Source organism: Bos mutus, chromosome 17, assembly GCF_027580195.1.
Source record: "Bos mutus isolate GX-2022 chromosome 17, NWIPB_WYAK_1.1, whole genome shotgun sequence".
NCBI lineage: Eukaryota > Metazoa > Chordata > Mammalia > Artiodactyla > Bovidae > Bos > Bos mutus.
The window spans coordinates 50,958,310-50,966,095 of record NC_091633.1 but is presented as its reverse complement, the minus strand read 5'-3'; the positions used below and the strand labels follow the sequence as shown (position 1 = coordinate 50,966,095).

The window sequence follows — 7,786 nt, the reverse complement described above, 5'->3', positions numbered from 1 at the left end:
AAGCAAAAGCTGAGAGAATTCAGCACCACCAAACCAGCTCTCCAACAAATACTAAAGGATATTCTCTAGACAGGAGACACAAAAACGGTATATAAACTCGAACCCAAAACAATAAAGTAAATGGCAATGGGATCATACTTATCAGTAATTACCTTAAACGTAAATGGGTTGAATGCCCCAACCAAAAGACAAAGACTGGCTGAATGGATACAAAAACAAGACCCCTATATATGTTGTCTACAGGAGACCCACCTCAAAACAGGGGACACATACAGACTGAAAGTGAAGGACTGGAAAAAGATATTCCATGCAAATAGAGATCAAAAGAAAGCAGGAGTAGCAATACTCATATCAGATAAAATAGACTTTAAAACAAAGGCTGTAAAAAGAGACAAAGAAGGACACTACATAATGATCAAAGGATAAATCGAAGAAGGTATAACAATTATAAATATATATGCACCCTGTGGGAATTTTCTTTCCCGGGACTTGGAAACAGCGAACCTGAAAGAACAACGCTCGGACAGTCTCTGCAAAGACTGACAACTTTATTTCTGTAGTCAAGCCTTTTTATAGGAGCAAGGAACAAAGAGCTTAGAACATATGGCCAGCAGGGCACCTACAAGGCTAAGATATAATCAGTAAAAGATACTTCAAGGACCAGTGCGTTCTTAACGACCCATGTGTTTATCCATGACCCATTTTCTCAAGCAACGTCTTTAATGTTTAATCACTAAATTTTGGCTCTGAGCATAGCCAAAGGCAGGAAATGTTTTTCAGCTATCAGTACACAATGCCTGGGTACTTCTGGCCCTTTGCCATTTCCCTGAGGACATTCTCCTTCAAGGCTATTTTGCACTGTGCCTCCCAACATATCCTCTTTTTGTTTTTAGTTTAAGCACGGCAGCTGCTAACTGGACTCCTTTGTGGGAGGCACGGAGTCTTGAGTAGAGACGTCTGTATCCTACAAACAAGGACAGAAAAAGCAGAGCAATTAATATATACATAAAAAGGTTGCCTCCTGAAAACCAAGTCCTGGGATCCAGAGAAGATAATGTTTTGGTTAAAGTATCATAAAATTGGGTGCTATATAATTCCTTAGATATTTTAACTTGAAAATTAGCAATTTGTCATTTTAGAAGGTTGATGTCCAAACTTGAGTTATCCGTGAGATCCTGCAAATGTGATTTAACTTTATCCCAAGGATATTCAGTGCCATTATAGGGCATGTTAGTCATACAGAAAGAAGTAAAATTCCAGTGACAACGTATATGTGTTTGGAAAGTAAGTTGCTGTACTTGATCTCCTACATTAATTACCGCTGTTTGTAATTCATTAATTTGTGTTTGCAATTGTTGATCTATTTGAGCTTGTCGAGTCCAGAGATCATGGGAATCTTTGTGCCAAGCAGTTATAAAATCATGATTCTGTATAGAATTGTGTAGTGCCATACCAGATAGGGTTCCTACTGTAATAGATATTAGACTAAGGATCTTCTTGCCTGGAGAATCCCAGGGACGGTGGAGCCTGGCGGGCTGCTGTCTATGGGGTCTCACAGAGTTGGACACGACTGAAGTGACTTAGCTTAGCATTAGCATTATGCACTTTGACGTCTTTAAGCCATTTTTGAGTAACACTGAGAGAAATACAGAGTCGGTCCATGGTTCTGTTAGGTTAACAGGAAGCCACAATTCAGATCTCTGCTCGACTATTGCAATGTTGACATTATGATATGAAATAGTATGGTTTAAACATGTATACAAGGCACATGCTATACAATTAACAATCTTAGCAGAAAGATCTATATCAAAGTTACCTACAATAAACATGTATGGGAGGTGCACACAAGATTGGATATAACCTGTACTATTGTATAAAAAGGTATAGTTTTGAGGTTTTAAGGCTTTTGCAGTCCCATACACACTGGCAAAGCGCTCCAATGCAGCAGGAATCTTCCACACATGCCATTGCTCAGGTCCCACAATAGGGACTATGATTCTGGGTCAAGGTGGAGACAATCCCCCATTATACCAATTTAACAGTACGTCCTTATCAGTCCAAAATCTAGTATTGGTCTTATGAAATCCCCACACGTTGGACTTATTATACCAGGAACAGTTATGGTTCTTTTCTTGTTCCTCAGAGCAGTTCACAAACAATCCGTGGGGTCCCCAGTCAATGAATTTAAATATAAATTGATTTTGCTGAATGATAGAGGTTTTCCCAAACTGTCCCCAACAATCTGACCAATATAGAGATTGAATTGATTAGTTCCTTCTTCATGATACAACATCACATATTGGTTCTTCAGGCCGGAAGAGTGAATTAGTATAGTTAACTATTTGTCCAGGATAATGCCTCTCAGAGCCATTTAGCAGGAAGGATGCGGTTGCAAACATTCCTATACGATAGGCAGAACCATTGTGTGCTGAGTAAGCCTACCATTGTGCAAATATGGTCATGCATAAAGGGTGAGATCCAAAACATTTGGGTAAGGTTTTGAATCCAATAGAAATATTTATTTTTCTTCCTTCATCTTCTTCATGAACTGGTCTTCGTGTTGACCATGGAGCTGGGAAGTGCAGGCTGTCACTGGTGAATACCACAGGGGCCTTGTCGACCCAATCCATTATGGATAACAAGGGTGGATTAGGTATGTATGCCCAGTAAACATATTCCGCACTTACCCCAGAGGAACAAGAGAACAGCTAGCATTGCCACAAACAGCTTATCTGGAGTCATGGGAGTTCCAGTAACTTTCAGTGTTTGTTCAGCCTGATGAGTCATATTTTTCACCCAAGCCCATGTCGGGTAGGGGTTCAGACGTTGACGTTTTCTCTTCGGCTCCTCTATGGTCATTGATGAGACCCTTCGTGTCAGCTGCGCCACCTGTTGGGGGAGTCCAGTCTCATGGTTCTTCTCAGTAATAGACATGGCAAAGTGGAACCAAGATTTCTTCTCCATCTGCAATGACAAGACCGTAACCTTTGCCTAGGAGTCGTAAGATTCCTGGCGACCATTGATTAAACTGTTTATACCATATTGGTGTGTTGACTTCTAACAGTTGCTTACTGTTTTCCTCTGCAAAATGTCTGTCTGCACAAGTATCAGAACTTTTATTAAATTTAAAAAATTTAAGGAATAAAGAGTTAAAGATAATAACACTTGAGGATTCATAGGATAAGAAGTGTATCTTCTCTTCCATATTCCCCATTTCTGTTTTAATAATAATTTTAAGAGTATGATGGGCTCTTTCAATAATTGCTTGACCCTGGGGATTATAGGGTAACCCCATGATGTGTGTTATATTCCATTCCATAAGAAATGAACGAAACAAGTGAGAGGTAAATGCAGGCCAATTATCTGTTTTTAAGACCGAAGGTATCCCCATAACAGGGAAGGTGAGTAAAAGTGTGAAAATGGCGTATTTGCTGGATTCTTAAGAGATAGGCACTGCCCATATAAAACCTGAAAATGTATCAACTGAAACAAAAAGCAAAGAAAACTTTCCTAAGGAGCAATGAGTGAAGTCAGATTGCCAAAGGGAGTTAGGCTGTTGCCCGTGAGGATTAACTCCCGAAACTGTGGTACATAAGTGCAGAGGAGCGCAGACGTCACAGGATTTAATGATATGTCTCGCTTCAGTGAGGGGAATATGGCATTTAGAGTGCAATCTTTTAGCATTGGTATGAAGATTAGCATGTTCACCAATAGCAGACGTAAAGACAGGAGCTATGAACCTATCACCAGCATCATTTCTTACTGCCAGGGGGCCAGGCAAACCTGAATGAGCACGTATATGTGCAATGAAGAAAGGTTCCGTATGTGATCGAATTAAGGCTTGAGTCCTTGAAAAGAGACTATATAATTCTTCATCTAGGTTGTATAAAAAGGTGGTAACAAAATTAGGGAAAAGGGAAGCAAGGTATTTGGAATCAGTATATACATTAAAAGATAATGGTTGAAGAGACAAAAGAGCATATAAAGCATACAATTCAACTCTTTGTACTGAAGAATAGGTAGTGGGTAATTTCTCTTTGATATCAGGGCCCATGATCCCAGCTATGCCTTTCTTGTTGCCATCAATGAAATAGGTAGGTGCATTTGAAATAGGCTGGGAGGCAATGATATTAGTTACTAAAAATTTAGTACACTGTAGGAAGTCCCATAATTTTCCTTTCGGCAAATGGAATGAGATAACGTTCTGAAAATCATTTAATGCTATTTGCATGGTCATGGTATACTGTAAGGTAATTTGTAATTCCTTTTTTGTCAAGGGGACATGTATTGCATATGGATCAAATCCAGTTAAGGTTTGTACATGACTCCTTCCTGTTACAATTAGTTGCCCTATTTTCTCAATTATGATACGATTTTCTTTGACTGTTTAGTATGTAGATATATCTACTCTATCGGGCTGTTTTGAGCTATGACTGCAGTAGGTGAATATTTGGTGGGGAATATATATAAATAGACTGGTTATGATCCAGCCGAGTTGAGAAAGATTGTTGAATGTGTTTTTCAACAAATTTTAATTCTTCTTCTGTTTCTTTTGTTAGCTGTCTAGGACCATTAGGGTCAAGAGGCCCCTCTAAAATTTTAAATAAATTTTGTAATGCATAGGTGGGAATGCCAATAGATGGCCGAAGCCAATTAATATCTCCTATCAATTTTTGAAAATTATTTAATGTGCGTAGAGAATGCATAGAGATTTGAGTTTTTTGAGGTTTTATCTTAGACTCTTCCATAACATGTCCTAAGTAATTAAAGGGTGCTTTCAATTGAATCTTATCTGGCACAACAAGCAGGCCATGATTTTGAAGAATGGTAGTGACTTAGTCATATAACTGTTGTAAACAGAGTTCAGATTCCATGGAGAGGAGTATATCATCCACATAATGAATTATGAAAGCAGTAGGATATTTATCTCTAATGGGTTGTAATAAAACAGATATGAGATATTGGCAAATGATAGGAGAGTTCATCATTCCCTGAGGCAAAACCTTCCACTGAAATATTTTAACAGGAGCCATGGGATTTATAGAAGGAACTGAAAAAGCAAAACGTTTTTTATCTTTAGGATGCAAAGGTATAGTAAAAAAGCAGTCTTGTGTATCAGTAATAATTACAGACCATCCTTTTGGCACCATGGAAGGGAGGGCAATCCAGGTTGTAAGGGCCCCATAGGAATCATAGTATTATTAACATTTCTTAAATCCTTCAACATTTGCCATTTTCCTGATTTCTTTTTTATTACAGAAACGGGAGAGTTCCATAGGGAAAATGAAGGCTGTATATGATTTTTCAGTAGTTGCTCATTTACTAATTGTGTGAGAGCTGCCAACTTTCCTTTAGTCAGGGCCACTGAGGTGTCCCTACTGGGGTATCAGATTCCCAGTCAAGAGGCAGCAGTGTTAACTCAATGGCCCCCATCAAAAAGTCTCATTTAGAGAAATCGTGGCTTTAATTTGTTCGAGAAAATCCCTTCCCCACAAATTAATAGGGATACTGGTAATATATGGTTTGGTGTAAGCTACAATTTGATCAGGACCATAAGCTTGTAAATAGGATGCATTGACGAAAGTTTGTGTAGCATTAGCCTTGCCTACCCCTAACAATCTGGACGGAGCCACAGTCTTACCCCATTCAAGAGACCATTCTTCAGTTCTAATAATGGAAATGTTGGCTCCTGTATCCAACATACCTGTGAAATTTTTTCCCCGTATCTTTAGAGTAAGCATAGGTTTTTGATGTTCCTTCAATAAGGTAGATAGTGTGGCGGCAAGAATGGTGCTACCAAAACCCCCCTGCCTAATTTTATTAGATGCCTTCAATGGTCTGACATATGGCAAAAGTAATAATTGTGCAAAGTGCTCCCCTTTTTGTAAGTATACATTTCCTAACTTTACGACATTCACCATGACATGTATCTCTCCTTCATAATCTTCATCCACAACTTCAGTCAACACTACTAAACCTCTCATGGTATAACTGCTACGTCCCAAAATCAGTCCCACTGTTCTGGATGGGATCGGACTGTAATATCCAGTGGGGATTTTATGAGGATTGTATAATTCTATTAACTCCATGTCATAAGGACTAGGTATATCAATGTAAGCACTCTTAGATGTAGCTGCTTGTAGTGTCATGATGTGGGGTCCTCTTTTTGTAGTGGGGCTAGAGGATAGCCCCTTTACTAGTTTCCCTGTTGTTTCTGCTGTGCCTCTGTAGTTAATGCATTTCCATCCTTATCGAATTTGGAACGACATTCATTCAACCAATGGAATCCCTTTTTACATTTTGGGCAAACTCCTGGGGGCCTTTTTTTATTAGAAGTAGTATTATTTTTTGGAGAAGGCAATGGCAACCCACTCCAGTACTCTTGCCTGGAAAATCCCATGGACAGAGGAGCCTGGTAGGCTGCAGACCATGGGGTTGCAAAGAGTCGGGCACGACTGAGCAACTTCACTTTCATTTTTCACTCTCATGCATTGGAGAAGGAAATGGCAACCCACTCCAGTGTTCTTGCTTGGAGAATTCCAGGGATGGGGGAGCCTGGTGGGCTGCCGTCTATGGGGTCACACAGAGTCGGACATGACTGAAGGGATTTAGCAGTATTATTTTTAGCTGTTTGCACTGGCATGCGGCTTTGTTTTTTCATATGGCCGGCCTTCCTGAAGTTAAAACATTTAGCATTGGCAGCCTTTTGCACATTAAAATTTCTAGTGCCACTAATTTTGCTATATGGGACATAGATCTGATATCTCTACAAGCTTTCAAATACTCCATTAGAGAACCAGTTTCTCGAATTGGTCTAAGCACGGATCGACATTCCTCATTAGCATTTTTTCAAAGGCAAGTTGTTTTAAAATAATATTTTGTAAGATTTCATCCTTGATAGATTTTTTGATGGCATCCTTTAATTTTCCTATAAATTGGGAATATTCCTCTTCATGCCCTTGGGTAATCTTGACAAATGAACCATCAGAGTTAATACTATCAACCTTTGCCCATGCTTTGCAAGAAAATTCTTTAATGAAATACAACAACATCTGAGGGGTAATATTAGCTAATTGCACAGTCATATCGGCCATGGCTCCTGTTCCAGTGAATATATCATAGGTTAAATTGGCAGGGTTACCATGAGATTGCTGGTCAATCATCATTTGTTGGGCTTTGTCATCAACCCACATTTGCCACTGAAGTAATTGCTGAGAATTTAGAACCATCTTGGCTACTTGAAAAAAAATTATATGGCATCCAATGATCAGCCCATCCTCTGAGGAATTCTACACAGTAAGGAGAAGTAGGTCCATACAGAGTGCATGCTTTCTTAAAGCTAGACAACATACCAAAATCTAAACCAGCCCAAGTATTCTGGCCTTGGGCAGGTTGATCAAACTGTATTGGGAAAGCAAAAGTGCAAGCAGGCATCTCCTGAGGAGGAGTGAAATGGTTAGTACGAGCAAAGTTAGCAACTGCTGTTACAGGTGGAGCAGAAGGGAAAACCTCAGATTTGGGCTGTCCATTGAATGAAATGACCTCCGCTCTAAGTGGTTTCGGTTTTGACACATCCTGTATACATACGTCTCCAAGCTGTTTTTCCAGGGATTGTGTCCGATTGAGCATAACATTCTTATATTTCAAAGCATCTTGCATATCTTGTTCCTCAAGCTTATATTCATGTAAAGACCGAACAGTCTTCACTTCCAAATCAACATTATGCCCTTCAATTTGTTCTATGACAGCCCATATGAATGACCATGTAACCCACCATTGAGGGGGA

The 7,786-nt window shown here is 39.4% G+C and overlaps 1 pseudogene; it reads right to left on the bottom strand.

The window, feature by feature from the left end:
- Positions 1 to 894: 894 nt before the first annotated feature.
- LOC138991456 (endogenous retrovirus group K member 25 Env polyprotein-like) lies at positions 895 to 2,958 on the bottom strand (annotated as a pseudogene).
- Between the last annotated feature and the right edge of the window lie 4,828 nt (positions 2,959 to 7,786).